Raw genomic sequence first — 22493 nt, 5'->3', positions numbered from 1 at the left:
ATAGCGGTAAGCTATATTTCGTTAGATGTTTATAGCTTACTGTTTTTTGTTCCCTGCTTCCGAGCTTGTTTTCATATTACATGTATGACTTCTGTTTCCTGCTCGATACCCGCTATCTTCCACGCGAAGCCTTTTTGTTTGTTATCCGCCCACGTGCGCGCTTTTGTTTGTACCCTTTGTTTGTTTTTGTCTTAGTATTTAAATTAAATCATGTTTTTTCACTCCATGCTTGCCTCCATCTCTGCATCTTGGGGTTTGTCACAAGATAACTGAAAATTCACCATTAGTTAGTTGCTTATTAAAGTAACAAAGACTACATTTTGAGTTATTTGGACACTAGGGGAACATATAAGTGTTAGGGTTACTAATAAGCAATAATTCTGAGGTTGTTGAGGGAAGACTCTTAGTTAATGGCTTACTGGTTGTATAATAAGGCCATGCAGAATAAGGCATTAATAAGTATATAATAATGACTAATTAAGTGCCAGAATGCTACTAATTTGCATGTTAATAAGCAGCTAATTAATGGTGAATAATGTTCCCCACACTAAAGTGTTACCATATATATGTATATGATAACACTTGGGGAATATATTCATGTCAGGCTTGCCACTGACAGTTTGTTTGTGTTTTAGTTGTCTCTGTGTGTGTTTAGTATTTCCTGTTTTTAGTTCCTATCAGCGCTCTTATTTTGTCTGTTTCCTGTTTTTTTTCCCTGTGCGCTGTTTTCCCCTCAGCTGCAGCTGATTGGCAGCTGGCCACACCTGGTGTCAATCAGCCCGCTCCTATTTTACCTGCTTTGTTCCTCCAGTCAGTGCTGGATTATTGTCATGTCTATGTCACTTCTTGTCGCTTTTGTCGTGTCGTATCTTTGCAGCGTAGCTGTAAGCTATATTTCGTTAGATGTTTATAGCTTACTGTTTTTTGTTCCCTGCTTCCGAGCTTGTTTTCATATTACATGTATGACTTCTGTTTCCTGCTCGATACCCGCTATCTTCCACGCGAAGCCTTTTTGTTTGTTATCCGCCCACGTGCGCGCTTTTTGTTTGTAGCCTTTGTTTGTTTTTGTCTTAGTATTTAAATTAAATCACGTTTTCTCACTCCATGCCTTCCTCTATCTCTGCATCTTGGGGTTCGTCACCAAATAACTCTGACAATTCACCATTAATTAGTTGCTTATTAAAGTAAGAAAGACTACATTTTGAGTTATTTGGACACTAGGGGAACATATAAGGGTTATGGTTACTAATAAGCAATAATTCTGAGGTTATTGAGGGAAGACTCTTAGTTAATGGCTTACTGGTTGTATAATAAGGCCACGCAGAATAAGGCATTAATAAGTACATAATAATGACTAATTAAGAGCCAGTATGCTACTAATTTGCATGTTAATAAGCAGCTAATTAATGGTTAATAATGTTTCCCACACTAAAGTGTTACCATATATATATATGATAACACTTGGGGAATATATTCATGTCAGGCTTGCCACTGACAGTTTGTTTGTGTTTTAGATTTTCCTCTGTGTGTGTTTAGTATTTCCTGTTTTTAGTTCCTGTCAGCGCTCTTATTTTGTCTGTTTCCTGTTTTTTTCCCCGTGCGCTCTTTTCCCCTCAGCTGCCGCTGATTGGCACCTGACCACACCTGGTGTCAATCAGCCCGCTCCTATTTTACCTGCTTTGTTCCTCCAGTCATTGCTGGATTATTGTCATGTCGATGTCACTTCTTGTCGCTTTTGTCGTGTCGTATCTTTGCAGCGTAGCGGTAAGCTATATTTCGTTAGATGTTTGTAGCTTACTGTTTTTTGTTCCATGCTTCCGAGCTTGTTTTCATATTACATGTGTGACTTCTGTTTCCTGCTCGATACCCGCTATCTTCCACGCTAAGCCTTTTTGTTTGTTATCCGCCCAGGTGCGCGCTTTTTTTTGTAGCCTTTGTTTGGTTTTGTCTTAGTATTTAAATTAAATCATGTTTTCTCACTCCATGCCTTCCTCCATCTCTGCATCCTGGGGTTTGTCACCAGATAACTGAAAATTCACCATTAGTTAGTTGCTTATTAAAGTAACAAAGACTACATTTTGAGTTATTTGGACACTAGGGGAACATATAAGTGTTAGGGTTACTAATAAGCAATAATTCTGAGGTTGTTGAGGGAAGACTCTTAGTTAATGGCTTACTGGTTGTATAATAAGGCCGTGCGGAATAAGATTCAAGATTGTTTATGGTCCAATGCACAGTTAGACAGTTTGAAAAACTTATCTGATATATCCCGCCATAGGAGTCACACCTAAGACGAGCAATAATAAGACATTATTAGGCCGTATTTAGCGTGGATTGTTACGCTCCTCATATATAAAGTTTCTCTCAATGTTTTACTGGCTCCTCCTTGGACTGCTTGAGTTGGGGATGCAGCTCTTCGGTGCACCTTGACCTTGTCCCAGGTAGCCTCTCCGGCCTCGGGTAAACTGAGACGGCAGGAATTATTGATGATGACGTCCGGGCAGGTCAGCCAACACAATCCTCCTGCCTCCTGCTTAGGGGCCATACTCCTGATAACTCAATTAGCACTAATTGACTCTATCTCGGAAATATTAGACACGTTTCATGTGCTTTTAGTACCTTGTTCCCTGACTTTTAAAGGTGTGTATTCTTCGACTAATACCTAAATGCCGTGCAGGCCATGCACCGTCTCCCACTGATCCACCCCTTGTTTCATTTTGGAGTTGACAGGACCGACTGGCTCCTAATCCGTGGAGCGCAGAAGAGGTTTAAAACGCTCTGGTTTCATCTAATCTTCCAGCTCAAACCAATCCGACCTCCAAACCTTTCTCCGCGATAGCAATGGACAAATAAAGCTACTTCCCCGAACTCTTGTGAAAGGGGTCTCTTGTGTGTTCTGTGGATTAGTGCCGTGTGTTTCCCCCCCCCGTCTCTCTTTCTCAATTAGACCTGAAAGAATGTGAAATGAATTCTGACCTGTGCAGATTTGTGTTGTTATTAATATAGTATTTTTATTATAAGAGTATAATAAAAAAATCCCACCTTGGCCTTCAGGAATTTCCTTTTAAAATACTATAATTGATGTCACCATAGCTGTAGAAATACTTTACAGGAACACATTTATGCCCAACTGTGCATTGAATCACATCAACAGTGTACAAAACCGGTTATTTTCTGCCATGTAATGTTGATTCATATAGGACCCGTTGCATTTTGTGGCTTTTAAAGGCCTATGTGTCATACTTGATCATTTCGCGATATTGCCATATTTTGGCTAAAAGGATTTAGTAGAGAACATTGTTTACAATCATGGCCACCAGCAGCGAGAGCGATCCGGACCGAGAAAACGACGACATCCCCATTAATTTGAGCGAGGATGAAAGATTCGTGGATGAGGAAAGTGAGAGTGAGGGACCACAAAAAAAAAAAAGATGGTCTTTATTTTAACAACAAATCTTAGGGTACATTAAAGGCCTACTGAAATTAGATTTTCTTATTCAAACGGGGATAGCAGGTCCATTCTATGTGTCATACTTGATCATTTCGCGATATTGCCATATTTTGTTGAAAGGATTTAGTAGAGAACATCGACAATAAAGTTCGCAACTTTTGGTCGCTAATAAAAAAAGCCTTGCCTGTACCGGAAGTAGCAGACGATGTGCGCGTGACGTCACGGGTTGTGGAGCTCCTCACATCTGAACATTGTTTACAATCATGGCCACCAGCAGCGAGAGCGATTCGGACCGAGAAAGCGACGATTTCCCCATTAATTTGTGTGAGGATGAAATATTCGTGGATGAGGAAAGTGAGAGTGAAGGACTACAAAAAAAAAGACTGTTGCGATCTGCTGCTCAGATCTACACTATCTATTTTTCCATTTTGTATATTTCTCCGACTCCTTATTTCCTGTTTGCTCCGTCACCATGGTAACTCATCAGTCCACCTGCCAATCCCGGTCCACACACACCTGTTTTGTCTAATCACCCTCCTATTTAAGACAGCCTCTTTGTTCTTTTCTTCCTGGGTTCATAAATTGCTCTCATGCAACACGTGACGACTGCTACTTTTTCTACTTTTATTCTCGCTAGCTCTTACGCTATGCCACTTGATTATTCCAGTTTTCATACTGATGATTTGTTTTCTCGTTTGTGCTTTCATGCCAAGTTTAGTTTTCTGTTTGTATTTCCTAGTTTTCATACTAACGTTTTTTGTTTGCCTTTTTATTAGCTCCAGCATTTCTGTTCAGAGCTCTCTTTTTGTTAAATAAATATTTTAAGATCCTACCTTTTGTTGTGTTCACGTCATCGCATCCACGGAGGGACAAACCCGGCATTACCATGCCCACCAGTCCTCACAAAGACAGGGCATTGGGAGCGATTTAGATGTTATTAGACACATTTACTAGGATAATTCTGGAAAATCCCTTATCTGCTTATTGTGTTACTAGTGTTGTAGTGAGATTATACTCTCGTACCTGAAAGTCAGAGGGGTGTGGTGACCGCCAGTGTCTCTGAGGGAAGCCACACAGCTGCCTCTTTGACAGGTGCACGAGGACTGACGCAAGCTTCGCTCATGTCTACAGTAAGTGCCGACTTATTGCCACAATTTTCTCACCGAAACCTGCTGGTCGACATGTGGTAGGGAACCATGTTCGCTTGACCTCTCTGTTCCATAGTAAAGCTTCACCTTCTGGAATGTAAACAAGGAAACACCGGCTGTGTTTGTGTGGCTAAAGGCGGCCGCAATACACCGCTTCCCACCTACATCTTTCTTCTTTGACGTCTCCATTATTAATTGAACAAATTGCTAAATGTTTAGCAAAACAAATGTCCATAATACTGTGGAATCATGCGATGAAAAGAGACGATTTATAGCTGGGATCGGCGCTGGACAAAAATGTCCGCTACAATCCGTGACGTCACGCGCACGCGTCATCATACGGCGACATTTTCAACAGAATACTTCGCACGAAATTTAAAATTGCAATTTAGTAAACTAAAAAGGCCGTATTGGCATGTGTTGCAATGTTAATATTTCATCATTGATATATAAACTATCAGACTGCGTGGTCGGTAGTAGTGGCTTTCAGTAGGCCTTTAATAATAATTCATTTTCTACCACTTGTCCTTGATAATGTTGACAAAATAATAGAATGATAAAAATGACACAATATGTTACTGCATACGTCAGCAGCTAAATTTCGCGCGAAATATCCTGTTGAAAACGTCGCCGTATGATGACGTGTGACGTCACGGAATGTAGCGGACATTTTGATCCAGCCCCGATCCCAGCTATAAGTCGTCTGCTTTAATCGCATAATTCCACAGTATTCTGAACTCTGTGTTGCTGAATCTTTTGCAATTTGTTTGATGAATAATGGAGACGTCAAAGAAGAAAGCTGTAGATGGGAAGCGGTGTATTGCGGCCGCCTTTAGCAACACAAACACAGCTGGTGTTTCCTTGTTTACATTCCCGAAAGATGACGGTGAAGCTTTACTATGGAACAGAGCGGTCAAGCGAACATGGTTCCCTACCACATGTCAACCGGCAGGTTTCGGTGAGAAAATGGTGGTAATAAGTCGTAGTTATGAGCGGAAAGCTTTCGTCGTGCTTTGCCTCCTGCAGCTGCGGACTCTCTTGCCACATCCCACCGGCTGCCCCCGACCGTCGGATGCTTACACTGTGGAGGAGGGGGAAAAAATGAAAAATCTCAGCCCGGCTGCCATGCCTCGTCGAGAAACATGGCTTCCATCGAAGACACTGGCGGTCACCACACCCATGGCCACACTCCTCCGACTTTCAGGTACGACCATACAATTTCACTAAAACACTAGTAACACATTAAGCAGATAAGGGATTTTCCAGAATTATCCTAGTAAATGTGTCTAATAACATCTGAATCGCTCCCACTGCCCTCGTCTTTTTTTTTTCTAGTCCTTCACTCTCACTTTCCTCATCCACGAATCTTTCATCCTCGCTCAAATTAATGGAGGTATCGTCACTTTCTCGGTCCGGATCGCTCTCGCTGCTGGTGGCCATGATTGTAAACAATGTTCAGATGTGAGCAGCTCCACAACCTGTGACGTCACGTGCACATCGTCTGCTACTTCCGGTACAGGCAAGGCTTTTTTATTAGCGACCAAAAGTTGCGAACTTTATCGTCGATGTTCTCTACTAAACCCTTTCAGCACAAATAGGGCAATATCGCTACATGATCAAGTATGACACATAGAATGGACCTGCTATCCCCGTTTAAATAAGAAAATCTAATTTCAGTAGGCCTTTAATGTACCCTAAGATTTGTTGTTAAAATGAAGACCATCTTTTTTTTTTTGTGGTCCCTCACTCTCACTTTCCTCATCCACGAATCTTTCATCCTCGCTCAAATTAATGGGGATGTCGTCGTTTTCTCGGTCCGGATCGCTCTCGCTGCTGGTGGCCATGATTGTAAACAATGTTCAGATGTGAGGAGCTCCACAACCCGTGACATCCTCCCACATTATCTGCTACTGCCGGTACAGGCAAGGATTTTTTATTAGCGACCAAAAGTTGCGAACTTTATGTTCTCTACTAAATCCTTTCAGCAAAAATATGGCAATATGGCGAAATGATCAAGTATGACACAGAGAATGGACCTGCTATCCCCGTTTAAATAAGAAAATCTAATTTCAGTAGGCCTTTAATGTACCCTAAGATTTGTTGTTAAAATAAAGACCATCTTTTTTTTTGTGGTCCCTCACTCTCACTTTCCTCATCCACGAATCTTTCATCCTAGCTCAAATTAATGAGGATATCGTCGCTTTCTCGGTCCGGATCGCTCTCGCTGCTGGTGGCCATGATTGTAAACAATGTTCAGATGTGAGGAGCTCCACAACCCGTGACATCACGCGCACATTATCTGCTACTTCCGGTACAGGCAAGGCTTTTTTATTAGCGACCAAAAGTTGCGAACTTTATCGTCGATGTTATCTACTAAATCAGTTCAGCAAAAATATGGCAATATCGCGAAATGATCAAGTATGACACATAGAATGGACCTGCTATCCCCGTTTGAATAAAAAAATCTCATTTCAGTAGGCCTTTAATGTACCCTAATATTTTTTGTTAAAATAAAGCCCATCATTTTTTTCGTGGTCCCTCTTATTTTGAAAAGTATCGACATAATTTTGGTACCGGTGCCAAAATATTGGTATCGGTTATAGTACCACACTAGGTTGCTGTATTGTTATTAATATTTTGTCGATAATAATAAACTGTGTTTCTCTACCTTTGACACTTTTGCGCTCTCTCTCTCACATGCACGCTGATTTTCGTTCAGGCATCTTTACGGACAGCCCCTCAGATGTAAACAAGGGTCCTTTGGAACGTGCTGCATGTTTTTGGGACAGCCTTGTTTCTTCCTGGCGGGAAGAAGAATCTTCTAGAAGCTTGAAAGCAGCCTGACTCCCTTTAAAGGGTATTTGGCTCTTTTTATTCCTATTTCTCCGTCTTTTTATTCCTATTCCTCCGTCGCCATGGTGACTGCTGCTCGTTTTAGCAAACGCCTTCGCTTGTCTGTGACGGTTCCTGGTCCACGTCGTCTGCTAACTTCTACAAACATTCAACAATATATTCGCTCGCTGACTACGGCGTTTTATATGTAGAGATATCAGGAAACAAAAGTTAGGTTTTAACTTTGATTATTATTATTATTATTATTGGATTATACCGGTGGTCAGCAACCCGCGGCTCTCGAGCCGCTTGCGGCTCTTTAGCACCGCATTAGTGGCTCCCTGGAGCTTTTTCAGAAATATATTTATTGATTGAATAATATTTTTGTATTAGATAACACAAATCTTGCTAATTGTTATAAAGCCCACTGTTTAGTATGTTTGTGTGTATGCTTCATTGATGACAGTGTTTGGCCAGCGCCGTTTTGTCCTACTAATTTTTGCGGTCCTTGAACTCACCGCAGTTGGTATACATCTGGGGTCAGCAACCCGGCGCCCTGCTGGCTCCTTGGAGCTTTTTCAAAAATATATTTATTGATTGAATAATATTTTTGTATTAGATAACACAAATCTCGATTTGCACGAATGGGGGCCGACGGTCAAGCTGATTATGTGATATTATGGCACGAGGGGATATTTGGAAGATTGGCCCAGGACGTTGCAAGCACCTTCATTAAATGTATTGTTCTTGATTCTTCCCCTTGCATACTTTTTTGGGCGGATAACTGTGGAGGTCAAAATAAAAACTGGACGCTGCCCAATGTGCAAACGCAGAATGGGGCCCACCCGAGATTGTGATAAAATATCTGGAGAAAGGGCACACGTTCATGAGAGCAGATTCCATCCATGGCTCAATCTGCAAGCAAATGAAAGCTCAAGAAAACATCTATACGTTTGATGACTTTGTAGATCTGTGCAAGACAGCATCAAGATGGATTGGTTTTCCTTTGTTTTCTCAAAATCAGCTAGAAGTGAGTTACTAGGTTTTGCCTTTGGACAGGAGATATGCGCCACGCTGTGAACCCACACCAAACAAGAATGACAATCACATTTCGGGAGAACATCGGCAATGTAACACAACATAAACACAAAATAATAGATATCCAGAATCCCATGCATCCCTAACTCTTTTGGTCTATATTATACACCCCCGCTAGCACCTAACCCCGCCCATCTCAACCAACGCACAGAGGGGTAGGGGGGATTTGGTTCTTGCGGGGGTGTATAATGTAGGGATGCATGGTATTTGTTCTTTTGTGTTTATGTTGTGTTACAGCGCCGATGTACTCCCGAAATGTGTTCGTCATTCTTGTTTGGTGTGGGTTCACAGTGTGGCGCGTATTAGTAACAGCGTTAAAGTTGTTTAAATGGGAACCCTCAGTGTGACCTGTATGGCTGTTAAACAAGTGTGCCTTGCAATCGTTTGCATGAGTCTGCAGAAGCCTCATACGACATGTGACTGGGCTGGCAAGCTGATTAAAAGTGTTGTAAAGGGCGTCAAAGGCAGCACCTTCATAGGTTGCCCTTGTTATTGTTAATCAAGGGAACTCCTGTAAACATTTCTTCATTTTGTGAAACGGGTCAAAATGGCTCTTTGAGTGGTAAAGATGGCTGAACCCTGCTGTAGGAGGACAAACATGACACACACCTTCCTAATTGTTAGAAAGCCCACTGTTTAATAGGTTTGTGTTTATGCTTCACTGATGAGAGTATTTGGCGAGCGCTGTTTTGTCCTACTAATTTCAGCGGCTCTTGAAGTCACCGTTGTTTGGCCTGTGACTCAGCAGTTTGTTTACATGTATAACTTTTTCTGGCGGAGCCACAGAAAGACGTGGTTTATGCCACTCCTTCTTTGTCTCATTTTGTCCACCAAACATTTTATGCTGAGGGTGAATGCTACAAAGGTGAGCTTTGTTGATGTTATTGACTTGTTGGAGTGCAAGTCATACATATTTGGTCAATGCATGCTAATCGATGCTAACATGCTATTTACCTTTTGCTTGTATTGTTCCAGTTTCCCAAATTCCTCAGTAAACTCACCAAGACGTCACCGGTATCCATGACGATGACGTCTGTTTTGTCTTACTGCCGTGCTACAGACATCGTTTGGAATTAAGGTATGGGAATGAACATTTACAAAATCCTTCTGTGTAAATAACGTATTTCACAATTAAAGATGTCCGAAAATATCGGACTTCCGATATTATCAGCTTGAAAATGTTATGTTGGAAATTATCTGTATCGGTTTCAAGAAGTAAAATGTATGACTTTAAAACGCTGCTGTACTGAGTGGTACACGGACGTAGGGAGAAGTACAGAGCGCCAATAAACCTTAAAGGCACTGCCTTTGCGTGCCGGCCCAATCGCATAATATCTACGGCTTTTCACACACACAAGTGAATGCAAGGCATACTTGGTCAACAGCCGTACAGGTCACACTGAGGGTGGCCGTATAAACCATCAATCAATCAATCAATCAATGTTTACTTATATAGCCCTAAATCACTAGTGTCTCAAAGGGCTGCACAAACAACAACACAAACCACTACCACATCCTCGGAAGAACCCACAAAAGGGCAAGGAAAACTCACACCCAGTGGGACGTCGGTGACAATGATGACTATGAGAACCTTGGAGAGGACGAAAGCAATGGATGTCGAGCGGGTCTAACATGATACTGTGAAAGTTCAATCCATATTGGATCCAACACAATCGCGAGAGTCCAGTCCAAAGCGGATCCAACACAGCAGCGAGAGTCCCGTTCACAGCGGAGCCAGCAGGAAACCATCCCAAGCGGAGGCGGATCAGCAGCGTAGAGATGTCCCCAACCGATACACAGGCAAGCAGTACATGGCCACCGGATCGGACCGGACCCCCTCCACAAGGGAGAGTGGGACATAGGAGAAAAAGAAAAGAAACGGCAGATCAACTGGTCTAAAAAGGGAGTCTATTTAAAGGCTAGAGTATACAAATGAGTTTTAAGGTGAGACTTAAATGCTTCTACTGAGGTGGCATCTCGAACTGGAGGGCATTCCAGAGTACTGGAGATAAACGACTTTAACACTGTTACAAATATGCGCCACACTGTGAACCCACAACAAACAAGAATGACAAACACATTTTGCACCGTAACACAACATAAACACAACAGAACAAATACCCAGAACCCCTTGCAGCACTAATTCTTCCCGGACGCTACATGTCCCAAATTCCAAGCTGCTGTTTTGAGGCATGTTAAAAAAAATAATGAAACTTTGTGACTTCAATAATAAATATTGCTGTGCCATGTTGGCATTTTTTTTTTTCATAACTTGAGTTGATTTATTTTGGAAAACCATGTTACATTGTTTAATGCATCCAGCTGGGAATCACAACAAAATTAGGCATAATAATGTGTTCACTGGCCTCGTGGTTAGAGTTTCCGCCCTGTGATCGGTAGGTTGTGAGTTCAAACCCCGGTCGACTCATACCAAAGTCTATAAAAATGGGAGCCATTACCTCCCTGCTTGGCACTCAGCATTTAGGTTTGAAATTGGGGGTTAAATCACCAAAAGGGATTCCCGGGTGCGGCAACCGCTGCTGCTCACTGCTCCCCTCACCTCCCAGGGGGTGAACAAGGGGATGGGTCAAATGCAGAGGACACACCTAGTGTGTGAGTCACAATCATTGGTACTTTAACTTCAACTTTTTTGACTTAGACTTCCTTTTATTGTCATTCAAATTTGAACTTTACAGTACAGATAATAACAAAATTGTGTTGCATGAGGGCAGGGGTAGGGAACCTATGGCTCGCGAGCCAGATGTGGCTCTTTTGATGACTGCATCTGGCTCTCGGATAAATCTGAGCTGACATTGCTTTACACGATAAATAATGAATAATTCAACTTGTAATCACAGTGTTAAAAATAATGTTCAAAATATAAAACATTCTCATGCATTTTTAAGCCATCCATCCGTTTCTACCGCACCTGTTCAAGAAGTTGCGTTCATGGTAAGAAGTTATTTATTTATTATTGGTTAGTGTGGGGCTTGCCCTTCTGGGGGTTCTTCAGACCACCAAGCACCGACATAAGAGCCTATTTCAGGCTTACAATATTGTTTTATTTTTCAATAAGTCCCTCAGTTGCTTTCCAGCAATTTTATTTTTCTCTTTCGTTTTCGCTCGTGCTCTGGCTCCAGCCCCAACCCCGTCTCTCCTCCTGGCTGCTGCTTATAACAGAGTGACAGGTGATTAGATAAAAAGGCCCAGGTGGGCCGTCTACGCACCTGTCGCTGATTTAGAGGCCGGTCCTGGCACACCCCAGTTCACTGCAGGCCCACAGGCCACGCCCCCTCCACAGTTAGCGTCAAAATAACAATGTTATTACAAAGAATAAGAAACCTATTATACTCTAGAAATGTTGGTCTTACTTAAAAATGCATGCGTTTAGTGTTCAGTGTTAAAAAAAATATTATATGGCTCTTAAGGAAATACATTTTAAGATATTTGGCTTTTTGGCTCTCTAAGCCAAAAAGGTTCCCGACCACTGCATTAGGTCATGGTTGTGCAGGATAAAAAAGCAATAAGGTGCAGATAGAAATACATTACTGTACAGATAAATATATTGCACTTATTGCATATGCATCCACGTTTATGGATGTATGTTATATTGTCTTTATATTCCAACCAGTTAATCCCTTTTTGGGGGGAATTGAGGGCATTATTATGATGCGTTCAAGATACCATCCATGTAGAAAGACCTATCTGGTTGTGTTTGGTGTGGATGTACTTGACTAGACCATACCGAGGGACCCACTCATCCTTGTCAAACACTACATCTGAAGTAGTGAGCAAGGCCCTTTGGTCCAACACAATTGATTGATTGATTGATTCTTTTATTAGTAGATTGCACAGTTCAGTACATATTCCGTACAATTGACCACTAAATGATAAGACCCGAATAAGTTTTTCAACTTGTTTAAGTCGGGGTCCACGTTAATCAATTCATGGTACAAATATATACTATCAGCATAATACAGTCATCACACAAGTTAATCATCATAGTATGTACATTGAATTATTTACATTATTTACAATCCGGGGGGTGGGATGAGGAGCTTTGGTTGATATCAGAACTTCAGTCATCAACAATTGCATCAACAGAGAAATGTGGACATTGAAACAGTGTAGGTCTTATTTAGTAGGATATGTACAGCCAGCAGAGAACATAGTGAGTTCACATAGCATAAGAACAAGTATATACATTAGAAGTACATTTGAGTTGTTTATAATCCGGGGAGATGGGATGTGAATGGAGGAGGGTATTAGTAAAGTGTTGAAGTTACCTGGAGGTGTTGTTTTAGAGCGCTTTTGAAGGAATATAGAGATGCACTTACTTTTATACCTGTTGGGAGTGCATTCCACATTGATGTGGCATAGAAAGAGAATGAGTTAAGACCTTTGTTAGATCGGAATCTGGGTTTAACGTGGTTTGTGGAGCTCCCCCTGGTGTTGTGGTTATGGCGGTCATTTACGTTAAGGAAGTAGTTTGACATGTACTTCGGTATCAAGGAGGTGTAGCGGATTTTATAGACCAGGCTCAGTGCAAGTTGTTTGACTCTGTCCTCCACCCTGAGCCAGCCCACTTTGGAGAAGTGGGTTGGATTGAGGTGTGATCTGGGGTGGAGGTCTAAAAGTAACCGGACTAGCTTATTCTGGGATGTTTGGAGTCTAGATTTGAGGGTTTTGGAGGTGCTGGGGTACCAGGAGGTGCAAGCGTGATCGAAGAAGGGTTGAACGAGAGTTCCCGCTAGAATCCTCAAGGTGCTTTTGTTGACCAGAGAGGAGATTCTGTAGAGGAATCTCGTTCTTTGGTTGACCTTTTTGATCACCTTGGTTGCCATTTTATCACAGGAAAGATTAGCCTCTAGAATGGAACCTAGGTAGGTGATCTCATCCTTCCTGGTGATAACAATGTCACCCACTTTTATTGTGAAGTCACTGACCTTCTTAAGTTTGATATGGGACCCAAATAGGATGGATTCCGTTTTACCTAAGTGTATGGATAGCTTGTTGTGGCCTCACTTGCAAACTCTCGTCTTCTCTTCCATAAGAGTGAAAGGTAAAAGTAAAGTGTGATTAAAAAATGTGTTACAGTATTAGGGGTGTAACTGTACATGTACTCTGTTTGTTTTCAGACATTTCAATATGCAGCCTTTACTTTGGTAGAGAGCCATATTACATGTCCTTGATGTACGTTTTAACAAGTGTTTATTGCGTCATGCGTTTACTCGGCAATCGGATACTAGCACAAGTGATGCATTCACTGCGTGAACAAAGGGACTTTCAGATTGTGCATTAAAGCTGCCAAAAAAGAGGAGGCATGAAAGTGGGTGAGACATGACCAGCGTAACTTTTTATTTTAGCCTTTTAAAAAATGATACATATCAAAGGGGCTGCTGACCAACCGGTACTCTCTTGTTAGAGCAGACCTGGGCAAATTAAGGCCCGGGGGCCACATGGGGCCCGTTTAAAGGGGAACATTATCACCAGACCTATGTAAGCGTCAATATATACCTTGATGGTGCAGAAAAAAGTCCATCTATTTTTTTAACCGATTTCCGAACTCTAAGTGGGTGAATTTTGGCGAATTAAACGCCTTTCTGTTTATCGCGCTGCAGGCGATGACGTCAGAATGTGACGTCGCCGAGGTAACACACCCACCACTTTCATTTTTAACACATTACAAACACCGGGTCTCAGCTCTTGTTATTTTCCGTTTTTTTGACTATTTTTTGGAACCTTGGAGACATCATGCCTCGACGGTGTGTTGTCGGAGGGTGTAACAACACTAACAGGGAGGGATTCAAGTTGCACCACTGGCCCCAAGATGCCAAAGTGTCTGCCGCCAGACCCCCATTGAATGTGCGGGAGTGTCTCCACATTTTACCGGCGGTGCTAAAGCAGACTTGGCACAGAGATGTATGGATAACCTGCAGATGCATTTGCAACTATATTACGTTTCCTTCCACCCACATTTAATGCGAAACAAACACTTACCAATCGACGGATTTAAGTGGCTCCAGTGTCAAAAGATGCAAAAGTCCTGATCGTTTGGTCCGCACATTTTACCGGCGATGCTAACACAGCTATTCGGCCATGCTATGGCTATGAATAGCGTCAATAGCTATTCGGTCAATAGCTTCAGTTACTTCTTCAATACTTTCATACTCCGACCATCTGTTTCAATACATGCATAATCTGTTGAATCGCTTAAGTCGCTGAAATCCGAGTTTGAATCCGAGCTAATGTTACTATATCTTGCTGTGGTATTCCCATTGTTTGTTTACATTGGCAGCACTGTGTGACGTCACAGGGAAATGGCCAGTGTCTTCGCAGAGAGCGAAAAAAAGGCACTTTAAAGCTTTATTTAGGGATATTCCGAGACCGGTAAAATTTAGAAAAAAAACTTCAAAAAATACAACAAACCACTGGGAACTGATTTTTATTGTTTTTAACCCTTTTGAAATTGTGATAATGTTCCCCTTTAAGCTTTTCAATCTGGCCCACCGGACATTTCCAAATAATTTTTTTAGATCTCTAAGATGGAAAGTGTAGCTGCCATTATGATGTGCAGTGAAGTTTTACTAAAGTCTTGAACTATACAACGTATTTCCATGGTTGGAATCTGCCCTTTTGCATGATATACTACCGTATTTTTCGGATTATAAATCGCTCCGGAGTATTCGTCGCACCGGCCGAAAATGCATAATAAAGGAGGGAAAAAAAACCATATATACGTCACACTGGAGTATAAGTCGCATTTTGGGGGAAATTTATTTAATAAAACCCAACACCAAAAATAGACATTTGAAAGGCTATTTAGAATAAATAAAGAATAGTGAACAACTGATAAGGTGCCTGCTATGTTAAAGGCCTACTAAAATGTTCTTATTTAAACGGGGATAGCAGGTCCATTCTATGTGTCATACTTGATCATTTCGCAATATTGCCATATTTTTGCTGAAAGGATTTAGTAGAGAACATCTACGATAAAGTTGGCAACTTTTGGTGCTAAGAGAAAAGCCTTGCCTGTACCGGAAGTAGCAGACGAAGTGCGCGTGACGTCACGGTTTGTAGGGCTCCTCACATCTGAACATTGTTTACAATCATGGCCACCAGCAGCGAGAGCGATTCGGACCGAGAAAGCGACGATTTCACCATTAATTTGAGCGAGGATGAAAGATTCGTGGATGAGGAAATTGAGAGTGAAGGACTAGAAAAAGAAAAAAAAAGACTATACAGTGGAAGTGATTCAGATGTTATCAGACAAATTACTAGGATAATTCTGGAAAATCCCTTGTCTGCTTATTGTGTTACTAGTGTTTCAGTGAGATTATATGGTCGTACCTGTACAACCTGAAGGTCGGTCCCGCACCTTTCTTCAGCACCAGTCGACGGGTGGTGGCGATGCCCATCTCTGCCCTTCGCAAGGGACCCTCTTCGAAACACGATCTTTCGAAATGATCGCTGCATAATACACTATACTTTGTGTGTGTGGTCCAATCCAACCGTGTTCGCTTGACCGCTCTGTTCCATAGTAAAGCTTCACCGTCATCTTTCGGGAATGTAAACAAGGAAACACCGGCTGTGTTTGTGTTGCTAAAGGCGGCCGCAATACACCGCTTCCCACCTACAGCTTTCTTCTTTGACGTCTCCATTATTCATTGAACAAATTGCAAAAGATTCAGCAACACAGAAGTCCAGAATACTGTGGAATTATGCGATGATAATAGACGACTTATAGCTGTGAACGATGCTGGAACAAAGTGTCCTCGACAATACGGGTCATCATACCGCGACATTTCAGCATGATACTTCGGCGCAAAATTTAAAATTGCAATTTAGTAAACTAACCCGGTCGTATTGGCATGTGTTGCAATGTTAATATTTCATCATTGATATATAAACTATCAGACTGCGTGGTCGGTAGTAGTGGCTTTCAGTAGGCCTTTAATTAGCTTCAAAACACACCTGTTTCCATTAGCGTCCTGTCGGTGTAATAGTCACATGTCACAATACTTTTGTCCATATAGTGTGTTGTGTTTGAATAGTTGCACAATGGACATGTTTTCCACACTTAAGCTTCATGGACATCTCTGCTGATTTTTCGGCCATCACACTAGAAGACGTGTTTATGTATGACACTTAAGTTATTGACCCTCTTGTGTTCCTTTATCCAGTAGTGCCCAGGTAAATGGAGGAAATGGCTGATAATGCAAACAGATAAGCACCCTGGTACCTGTTGACCACAGACAGGACCTGCTAAATCAGGGCCTTCTGACACGGTGCTCCATCAGTGCTTGCCTCAATGACACCCACAAGGCATTGAGGTCTTATCTGCAATGGCCCCTGCTTAGCATTCACGCCATTCACGCGAACAATGCTACCTCTTCCCGCTCAGTGGATCTGTGACTGACAGTGGGTGTTGGTGCACTTGTGTCTGACTTCAGCCTCTATCTGACGCGGGGGGGCTGTTTATCCAGTTCAAATCTCTCCCAGCAAGACACAATAAAGGGCGTGCGGTTTCCCTAACCTCTTCCCATGTTGTTTGTCCAACTGGACTTTTATAATGGGACCGCCTCTCCTTTCTGCAAGTCGGTTTCCTTCTCAGAAGTGTCTGTACTAGTTGGGGGGAGGTTCCGGCGGAAAGGAGTTGCAGAGTGTGTTTAAACCAAAAAGCACTGCAAAGGTGCCCCGATAGTGAGACGGTGAGAAATGGCAGATGCCACATTAGACTTACTGTAGGTGACGTTAGGGATGGGTTTGATTGATTGATTGATTGAAACTTTTATTAGTAGATTGCACAGTACAGTTCATATTCATTAAATGGTAACACCCGAATTAACGTTAATCAATTCATTTAAACCGATTTCGTACCAATTCTCAGTACCTGGGAATCTATACCGAAACTCAACTGTACTTTTGTGTGTGTCAATAAATGCTAATTGTTTGTTAATGAAATTTATTTTTAATGTAAAATTTAAAAATGAGCTCATTGTGGTCATTATCTTGTTTTTTGTATATACATTTTTATGAATCTCATTTGTATTATATAGTATAGACCAGGGGTAGGGAACCTATGGCTCTCGAGCCAGATGTGGCTCTTTTGATGACTGCATCTGGCTCTCAAGAAAAATCTTAGCTGACATTGCTTAACACGATAAGTAATGAATAATTTATCCAACGCCCTTGACGCAACTCCCTGAGGGGTGATGGGCGGCTGGGCAGTGCCTGAAGAGCTGCAGCCCGCCACCGTAGCCCCCACTCCCTCCCCCATGTTGCAAGTCTGGAGTTGTATGTTGTGATACGTATATATGCTTTGCTCTATAGTTTTTTTTTCCCATAGCTGTTCTGTGAACCGAACACTGTTTGTTTGTCTAATCATATCAGTCAATTAACAAAGTTTTGTTGTTCTTGGACAATAACAATACCTACCTAATTACTTTGGTAATCACAGTGTCAAAATATCCGTTTTCTACCACACCTGTTCAAGAAGTTGCATTCATGGTAAGAAGTGTTTTATTTATTATTGGTTAGCTTCAGAATAACAATGTTAATTAAAAATAATGAGAGACCTACAATAGTCTAAAAATGTTGGTCTTACTAAAAAAAATGCAGGCATTTAGTTATATTCAGTGTAAAAAAAACTATTCTATGGCTCTCACGGAAATACATTTTAAAATATTTGGCTTTAATGGCTCTCTCAGCCAAAAAGGTTCCCGACCCCTGGTATAGACCAAGAGTCTCCAAACTTTTTGACTATACACATATATATATACATATATACATATACACACACACCATATTTTTCAGAGTATAAGTCGCTCCGGAGTCTAGGTCGCACCGGCCTAAAATGCATAATAAAGAAGGAAAAAAAACATGTATAAGTTGCACCGGAGTATAAGTCACATGTTTGGGGAAATGTATTTATAAAATCCAACACCAAGAATAGATATTTGAAAGGCAATTTAAAATAAATAAAGAATAGTGAACAACAGGCTGAATAAGTGTAGGTTATATGAGGCATAAATAACCAACTGAGAAGGTGCCTGCTATGTTAACCTAACATATTATGGTAAGAGTCATTCAAATAACTATAACATATAGAACATGCTATAAGTTTACCGAACAATCTGTCACTCCTAATCGATAAATCCGATTAAATCTTATACGTCTAGTCTCTTACGTGAATGAGCTAAATAATATTATTTGACATTTTGCGGTAATGTTTTAACAATTTCACACATAAGTCGCTCCTGAGTATAAGTCGCACCCCCGGCTAAACTATGAAAAAAACTGTGACTTATAGTCCGAAAAATACGGTGTCGCAATCAAAAGTTGACATACACATGTAAAGAACATAATGTCATGGCTGTCTTGAGTTTCCGATAATTTCTACAACTCTTTATTTTTTGGTGATAAAGCTATTGGAGCACATACTTGTTGGTCACAAAAAACAATTCTGAAGTTGGATTCTTTTATGAATTTATTATGGGTCTACTGAAAATGTGACTGAATCTGCTGGGTCAAAAGTATTCATACAGCAATGTTAATATTTGCTTACATGTCCCTTGGCAAGTTTCACTGTAATAAGGCGCTTTTGGTAGCCATCCACAAGCTTCTGCTTGAATTTTTGACCACTCCTCTTGACAAAATAGGTGCAGTTAAGCTAAATGTGTTGGTTTTCTGACATGGACTTGTTTCTTCAGCATTGTCCAAACGTTTAAGTCAGGACTTTGGGAAGGCCATTTTAAAACCTTCATTCTAGCCTGATTTAGCCATTCCTTTACCACTTTTGACGTGTGTTCGGGGTCATTGTCTTGTTGGAACACCCAACTGCGCCCAAGACCCAAAATCTGGGCTGATGATTTTAGATTGTCCTGAAGAATTTGGAGGTAATCCTCCTTTTTCATTGTCCCATTTGCTTTCTGTAAAGCACCAGTTTCATTGGCAGCAAAACAGACCCAGAGCATAATACTACCACCACCATGCTTGACGGCAGGGGTGGTGTTCCTGGGATTAAAGGCCTACCCTTTCTCCTGTAAACATATTGCTGGGTATTGTGGCCAAACAGCTCATTTTTTGTTTCATCTGAGCACATAGTTTTCATCCAGAAGGGCTTATCTTTGTCCATGTGATGTCCGATGAAACAAAAATGTTCATAAAGTTGGATTTCCACTATCCATAATAAATTATTGTAAATAATATGTATTTGCATCTACTTTGCTTTACTCATCATGCGGTCTCGCTCTCCTGTTTGGTTGAACTGATATCAGAGAAAGGTATCTCGGGATCCCATGCCTTCATAATTGCGCCTGTGAAGCAGGGGCATAATTAAACTTTTCTAATAAGCCCCTGTGATCAGTATGTCCTTTCTGCCTGATCTTATTTATGAATGGCAGATTTTGACAAGGGCACAGCTCAGGTGGAGAGCAGCTGATCATACGATACCAGCACTTGAGTCAAATGAGGAATGTGGACCCGACTCCCACATCATTGCTATCGTTGTAAAAACAAAAAACCTTGATTGATGCCTGGTATCATAACCTCGGTCCCTCTGTATTGGGATGTTATGCGTTGAGGAGAAGAAAGGGTGTGGCAGGCCCACAGATAGTAGGTATGTTTGATCTGAAGGTCACCAGTCTGCTGGTGTTGAGAGATCTTTGGCAGATGAGGTTGGCTCTTATTTAATAACATGAAGGGGAAGCGGACCTTTTTCTCATAATTAGACCTAATTACACAGTAGGTGTGGACAGATAGGCCAAGAAGAGACAAACTGCCTTTATCCGTGGACCTAGAGTCATATTACCGAGAGCTACCTTATGTGTTACAGGAAGCAGGAGCCTCAACTCTTTTATTTTGCCTTCTCTCCATCGGTACCATAATGAGTTATCTTATAGGCGTGTTTTTAACCAGATAAGTAAGACCAGGGCCAGATTACATCACAAACTCTTTGCAGATAGTATTTTATCAGGCAGTTTTAAGTAGGGATGAGCGATATTGTCAAAAATCCAAATTGCGATATATACTTTATTTTAGGCTTCATGCAATAACAGTACATTACACCAGGGGTGTCCAAAGTGCAGCCCGGGGGCCATTTGGGGCCCGCAGCTAATCGTTTACCGGCTTGCCACGCATTCTGCAAAAATTGCAAAATTGATAGTACTGCAGAAATTTAAAAAGATTTTAAAAAAGTGAAATGAGGTGAAATCTAATGAGAAAAAGTGGCAATGTTGACACAAAGCTGCCATGCAGGCAGTTTGTTTTTCCTTTTGTCTTTATTTTCTTGTTTTTCCACTGCTCAAAAAAAAAAAAAAAGGACACTGATAAGGTGGTGACTTGTCCAGGGTGTAGGGCCGCCTTCCGCCCGATTGTAGCTGAGATAGGCACCAGCGACCCCCAAAGAATTAGTGATGGGATGGAAAAAAAGGACAGAAAAATCTGTTATTATGAATTATTACTTAAAAAATTATCACTTTAAAATGTTTTATGTGGAAAAAATATTGCATATGTTGTGTGGTTGCCATATAAAAATATCAAAGTTTTGACTTAAGAGCATAAAACAAACAAAATAATAGTTCAAACTTAAAATCGACAGATATATCGGAAGTTGATTTTGAAATCTAAGTGTTAAAAGTAAAAAAAAAACTAATAAAAATGCATCACTTTATGAGTGGGGAACCTTTCGGATCTCAAATATATTTAGTAGGATTTGATTTAACTTTTCACTGTGATTACTCAAAAATATTAAATAATTCAAATCAATGGTGTCCTGCATTATTGATCTTTGAGGGCTTTAATTGCTAAATAAAGGAACTCTCCTGAAGGAATTAATAAAGTACTATCTATCCATCCATCCATCCATCCATCCATCCATCCATCCATCCATCCATCCATCCATCCATCCATCCATCCATCCATCCATCCATCCATCCATCCATCCATCCATCTATCTATCTATCCATCCATCTATCCATCTATCTAAATACTGCATATTTCAGTTTTACTGTAAAAAACAATGTTTTCTTTGACAGAAAAGGCATAAAACCTTATTTGTTTTACTTTATATCAACCTCAAGTTGATATAGAGATTTACTGTAAGCATTAAATAAAAAATAAAAATAATAATTTGACTTATTTTTAACATTTTAGTGACTGAGGCCCTCTATGCTCCCCAGGAACCCTAAGGATAAAAAAAAAAAAAAATCCATATATTTTGTTATGGTTTGAAAATGAAAAATATCAAAATGGCCTCCGCATGCTTAAATTTTTCCGTGTGCGGCCCTCTGTGGAAAAAGTTTGGACACCCCTGCATTACACAGTATAATATTTGGTATATCAATGATATTAGAACTATTTTGAAAAGGGTTACCAAGGCTCCCAATTTGGCTGCTGACGTATGCTGTAACGTATTAATATTGCATAATTTAGGGTTGTATTATTTTGTCAAAACTATTATTAATCCACAATACTTGTTAATTTGCTTTTAATAGCTGGTTACTTTCTGTTTAAATGTGGCTCTAGTTACACTTCTGTTAAAATGTAAAAGTACTTATTATTATGTTGTTTGTATACTCCATATTAGTTTTGGGTAATACTACAATTTGGGTATCCAATACCAAGTAGACGCAGGGGCAGTACTGGACATACCAATGCTGATAACATACTTGCCAACCCTCCCGATTTTTCCGGATTTCAGTGCCCCTCCCATTCTCCAGAATTTCTCCCGATATCCACCCGGACAACAATATTGGGGGCGTGCCTTAAAGGCACTGCCTTTAGCGTCCTCTCTCACCTGAAAAGGAGACTATTATATATGTCTCCGTTATCCATAAGTTTATCTATAACCCATAAAGTAGGCAGGCACGGAGCTATTTCTCAGCGGGTTTTTATTCCAGCCGGCCCGTTAATACACTGACACAAAACGTCCGGATTCCCATCATGCATTGCTTCAAAACTAC

General features: G+C 40.9%; 1 protein-coding gene across 3 annotated transcripts in view; it reads left to right on the top strand.

Annotated features, from left to right (window-relative positions):
* Positions 1–22493, top strand: part of gnb1l (guanine nucleotide binding protein (G protein), beta polypeptide 1-like) — a 123014-nt gene that overhangs the window by 6552 nt on the left and 93969 nt on the right. Inside the window, exons 1-3 of one of the 3 annotated variants that reach the window (XM_061907090.1) lie at positions 7374–7456; positions 9310–9394; positions 9505–9607. The gene's annotated coding sequence lies outside the window, so the exon portion shown is untranslated. Of the gene's footprint in view, positions 1–7331; positions 7457–9309; positions 9395–9504; positions 9608–22493 lie in introns of those variants that run through there. The other 2 variants (XM_061907087.1, XM_061907088.1) reach the window with 2 other exon arrangements.

The sequence above is a fragment of the Nerophis ophidion genome, linkage group LG07, assembly GCF_033978795.1.
Source record: "Nerophis ophidion isolate RoL-2023_Sa linkage group LG07, RoL_Noph_v1.0, whole genome shotgun sequence".
NCBI classification, from domain to species: domain Eukaryota; kingdom Metazoa; phylum Chordata; class Actinopteri; order Syngnathiformes; family Syngnathidae; genus Nerophis; species Nerophis ophidion.
This window is presented reverse-complemented; position numbering and strand designations above follow the sequence as displayed.